Source organism: Saccostrea cucullata, unplaced genomic scaffold (genome assembly GCF_032062105.1).
Source record: "Saccostrea cucullata isolate Sc308-1 unplaced genomic scaffold, CSIRO_AGI_Scuc_v1 ctg44, whole genome shotgun sequence".
NCBI lineage: Eukaryota > Metazoa > Mollusca > Bivalvia > Ostreida > Ostreidae > Saccostrea > Saccostrea cuccullata.
Genome location: NW_026938421.1, coordinates 132,051 through 138,109, shown reverse-complemented (window position 1 = coordinate 138,109; position 6,059 = coordinate 132,051).

Below are 6,059 nucleotides of genomic sequence, written 5' to 3'. Positions count from 1 at the left end.
TCATTATGGTTGGTGAATTAGTTTTTTAAACTCAAAAGGAAAAAGCAATACAATTTTGCGAGCCCCCCCCCTTTTTCATTCAAAGTTCATGTACAAAGTACATGTACAATGCACAAGTTTAAGTACAATAAGTTGCGATTAAAAGAGTGCAACATACTACCCATAAAACTCTTTATACATAAGGAATAATTTTTTTTTACTGAATCAAATATGTTTTTCTTATGTAACATCAAAGTAAAAACTTCCTTTGGACATACCTTCATAATAATTCAATTTCCATCCTCCCATGATGTCATAGGCTTTTGCAAAAATTGTTATTAACTTAATTTAAACTCATACCCAATAGAACAATTTTTTTGAAAGAATGCTTTTCAATAGGTGTAATGATAAATATTGTTAAGTAATAGAACTTAAAAAATGTATTCAATCTTTGAAAAATTGTGACAAGGGCAATAACTCCTTCTCAGATACTTTTAATATAAAATAGTTTCCCTGATATTCATATTTCTAAATTATCTTATAAGTAGCAAGTACTTTGGAACTCTTAGTATCAGAATTATGCATTTGAACCAGTTTTTACATAATATTAACATTTACTATTTTAAAATAATCTAGTATTTTTGTTGACATACACTTCTATTTATTTATGTCTCACGTCTTTTAAAAATACTATGGCGATCTAGGAATTTTTGGTAAATTTAAACTAGAATAAATGAAAATAAATGCAGATTTTGTACTTTGAACCATTAAAATTGTGAGGAGGGAAAAACTTTATTTGCTTTGAAATTAAAGGCTGTTACATAAAAGATTCTTGAATTTTTGACTATATGCCCTACGTATAAATTTCTAAACAAGGTAAGTTATTGGCAATTTACACAAGTTGATGAAACAAGAATATCAGCAGCCTCGTTTAAAATCATCAATTTGTAAGTTCTATGGTCGATACAGTGACCTCAGCAAATACACTTTATCATTGAGTCAAATACTGACTAACGTTCTTCATACTGATCGTTAGGCCATTCTTTACACACTGAATTGTCAACAGATTCTACCTTTGTTTCCTGAGCATGACAAGGAGCACACAGCGAGTGTGACCGGTCGGCAGGGGATGCTCACTCCTCCATGGTACCAGGGGCCCATTTTACAAAAGAACTTACGACTAAGACCCAAAACTTAGATGATTGTAAAACTTTGTTTACCAATTTCTTTTAAAAAGTTTAAAATAATTTTCTATATAATGTTTATTAAAAATTTAAATGAAGAATTAAATTTGGTCTTAAGTCATAAGTCCTTTTATAAAACGGGCCCCTGATCCCACCCCTGATGTTTTCGTGGTCTGTGTTTTCCTGCTCCTATTTTGTAATGTTTAATGGGCTTTGAGCCTGAATACTGTTCATTATCTCTATATACCGGTATTTTATTTACTCGCATTCTTGTATGCCCTTCAAAATATTTTTAAAAAAATGAACTTCTATTTCAACAATATTTATTCACATTTTTTTTATTTGACAGTGCAACACGTCGTCTTTGAGAATGGTCTAAAGTCTGATTCGTCTGAAAAAAAAAATATAGATGAAATTAACCATTTATTTTTGATTACTAGTATGTCATGCAATAAGAAAACATGGCAGAGTGCATTCCATTGTTTTACCTTATTTTTTGTTGCCTCGGATACTGCACTGCATTAAGATGACTTGTATAGATTTGGTCTGATTTATGTAACTTCTGTCGGAGGAACACGAGGAGGCTATGGACCTAAAGCAAGTCTGTGCCCTTCTGGCGATTCTGTTAAGAGTAAATCAAGATCTACTTACTAAATGGACATTGTCTTGTATCATGAAACTGCTCAAAAGTTTACTTACAGAAAAAATGGTAGGGTTGGGTAATTCTTTTTATAAAGAAAATATTAATAATAGTAATTATGTTGCATCGCGAGTCATGCATGAAGTCCATATCCTTATAAGTACTAAGATGCCCACTACGACATTTCTACAAATGTGTACTTTACCTGCAAATTTGTGGCATTTCAGACATGTCGCCACGTGAGAGACTTCCTGTAAATGGCATTAATTCCAGTACTATTGATTCGCAGGGAATCGCCAGTCGAGCGCAACCTAAAATAAACAGTTAAGACTTGTAGCAACACACCCTGAAACCAGAAGTATCTGTGGAGACTGTAGCTCTATAGGTTTGTACTTATAACAAAGGAAAAGTAGCACTTGGGTTTGAAACTTTGCAACAGTAATATTTAAAAAATTTCTTTTTGTGGCAAGAATGCAGTAAGATTATACTGTCATTTCCTGTCTATATTATATGAACACGTATATCAGACAGACAAACCAGTCCGTAATAAGACTAGAACTGTAGGAGTACTAGCCCTTTAAGAACCCTCTCTACACTGCACACTAAAGAATTCTTATTCCATGCTATTCTATGCTTATTTTTCTGTAATTGGAGTGATCTGCCCTTATTTGCAAATTCTTTTAAAAATTAATTTACAGTATATTTCTTAATTTTTAATCAATGTAAAGATTCAAAACAACAAAAACACTGTTCATCAAAATCAAAAACCGAAATATAGATTTATGTATGTCTTAGTGTTGTCTACTTGTATGCCAAGTAATATTGGAATCAGACCAAAACTGTAGGAAGAGTAGCATTTTAAAAGTATTTCACAGAAATTTCTATTTTTAGTAGCCATTGCAACATCGTTCATCGTAATCAAAAACCGATATACATATAGAATCATGTATCTAAGTATAGTCTACTTGTGTGCAGAGTTATATTGAAATCAGATCAAAACTGTAGGAGGCACAGGGGCCACATCGCTTACCTGAGCAACTAACTAGGTAAAAGCATAAATCAGTTCAGTATTGAGACATTTTAATTCATATATAAAAGTGGGTTCGAAAGGGACAAACTTAAATCTACACTTTCTAAGAATGTTTTTGAACATGACACATCATAGCTTTGTTCTTCATTATTATGATCCACTTTAATGGTGCTTTTAAATTGATGATCAACCATGGCTTTGTAATAATTTTAACAAATTTTCATGTATTCCTATGTAAAACTCTGATACCCCCATTTGGCCCCACTCTACCTAGAGGGTCATGATTTGAACATACCTGAATCTACACTACCCAAGAAAGCTTCCGTATAACTATGATCAATCACTTTGCTGTTCTCAAGAAGAATCTTACTTTGATCACCCCTAATGACCCCACCCTTGCCCTAGGAGTCATGATTTGAACAAACTTGAATCTTCACTACCAGAGGATGCTTCCAACTACCAGAGGATGCTTCCATATAACTTTGATCAATCATGGTTTTGCTTTTCTTGAGAAGGTTTTTAAAGATTTTTCCCATGTGTTCCTATTGTTAAACTTTGATCCCCCTTTTTGCCCCAACCCCAAGAGTCAATATTTGAACAAACTTGAATCTACACTTTCAGAGGATGCTATCATATAAGTATGACCAATGGCATCTTTGCTGTCTTTGAGAAAAAGATTTAAAAAGAAATTTTTCCTATGTATTCCTATGTTAAACTTTCATACCCCATCGTGGCCCCATCCAAAACCCAGGGTCATTATTTGAACAGACTTGAATCTTCACTACCAGAGGATCATATTGAAACTGGTTCCTGAGAAAAAGATTTTTCCAATTCATTCCTAGGTTAAATTATGAAACCCCATTGTGGCCCCACCCTACCCCTTGGGGTCATCATTTGAACAAAATTGAATCTACACTTCATGAAAATACTTCCACATGAGTTTCATTTTCTGACCCACTGGTTATTGAGAAGAAGATTTTAAAAAAGATATCATTAATTTACCACTAATTCATAATTATCTCCCCTTGGAAGAGGGCGAGGCCTTTCATTTGAACAAACTTGAATCCCCTTCACCCAAGATACTTTGTGGCAAGTTTGATTGAAATTAGCCAAGTGGTTCTTGAGAAGAAGATGAAAATGTGAAAAGTTTACAACTTTAAAAAAAAACGACAAGACAACAGACAAATTTTGATAGAAAAGCTCAATTGAGCCTTTGGCAGATGGACAAACGCATAACACTGACCAGTAGAGCTAAAATAACGCTCTTTGAAAAAAAAAATTTAGACTAGTGTCTGAAGTGTGTTTAGAGTTCTAGTACATCATTTGAATCAACTTAAAAAAACAAATACAAACAACAGACTTTTAATCGTTGGAGTTAAACACAGAGACATAAATAAGTAGATCGTTTTGCTTTTAATGTCAAACGAAGTTATCTTCTAGATTTTTTTAAAAAGACGAGTTAGTCCATTTTCTAGCCCAAAATGTTAGAAAAAAAATTGTCGAAGCATTCTTTGTGAATAGAATTGCAAATTTTTGGTCTGATATTTCTTATGACGGCAGTTTAGAGGTATCAGATTTTAAAAGCAGAATTGTTTTTAAAATACAAACCACTTGGTGCTGCTGTCACCTCGCTTACAACAGCAATCAACAAGCCAATAAGAAGTCCTTTTGCGAACATTTTCAACACAACTGTATCCTGCGGAGTAATGGTCAACTAATGCCTTTCTCTATCTCTTTTATATACTTTTATGACTATAAATGACTTTAAAATAAATGTGCAGGTTAAGTATAAAATTTATTGAAATTAAGCCCAGAATGACCATTACAAAAGGTCATGTAAAAGGTAAATTATTTTTCCTCAGTATAACCCCGATTAATGGAATAATATTTACTAATTTAAATTTATTTTGAAATGATTGTGCAAACTGCGTTTAAATTTTATTGAAATAAAGCCTGGGATGACCATTTAATTAGTAAATTATTTTTTCTCATTATAAACCCCGTTTACAAATAATACATTGTATTATGAATGTAAAATATCAATGACCTAATCAAGCAGGTGTTGTTAAGAGTATAGGATTTCTCCCTTAGGCAGCTTTCCGCCGGAATTGGTACTAATAATGGAGCATGGATAGAGGCAATGAACCCTGAGGCAATGCTCCCCTTCACAATAGAAAAAGCTATGCTTCTCACAATGAATATACTTGTGAAATATGAAAGTATAAGCACAAACAGTTAAAAAATTATGGCCAAAATACTTTTTTAACAAGAGGCCCATGGGCCACATCGCTCACCAGAGCACATTGGCTAGGAAATAAAAATAAAAATCACTTCAGTATTGAGAAGTTTGCATGAGGGGGTGGGGGGGAGGGGGTCTGGAATTTTAAATACCAACTACCTGATGATGCTTCCATACAACAAATGCCTTTGCTGTTTTTGAGCAGATGATTTTATTCCTATTTATTTCATTTGACCCCCTCCCCCGCCCCTTGTGGCCCAGCCCTACCCCTGGTAGCCCTCATTTGAACCAGTATGACTTTGTACTATCTGATGATGCGGCATCGCATCATGCCTATTATTATTATTAAAATTTGTTAAAGCGCTCAATTTTACATATAGTATGCAATCATTGGCGCTGTACATACAATAGAATATATACATATGATTAAAAAACAATGCATATGTTAAAATATCAAATAAAGTCTAAATGATGACTGGCTGTTGAAATAAAATATATTAGTGTTCACAATTAAATGTTATTTAAAAGCACATGTGTAGTAGAACGCCTTGAGATGTCGTTTAAAAATACAGAAATCAGTTAACATTCGAACGTTCGTTGGCAACTCATTCCAAATCGAAGGTCCAGCTACCGCGAAAGACCTAGAGGCAAAAGTTTTGCGTCTTACGGACGGGACGTTCAATGTTTTCGCTGCAGGATTTACGGATCGAATGCCATATGATGATGTTTTTAAACTGAGCATTTCTTTAAGATACTGTGGGCTGTCACTGACGTTAATACACTTGAAGACAATGCATGCAAGTTTGAATTTAATGCGATAGTGTACCGGTAGCCAGTGTAGTCGTTTGAGTGCTTCAGTAGAACTATCCGTAGACCTCAGCTTCAACACAAGCTTTGCAGCACGATTTTGCAACAAAAATGGTACATTCTGGCAATCCGTACAAGACACTATTTGCATAGTCTAAATGGCTAGTGACAAGGGACTGT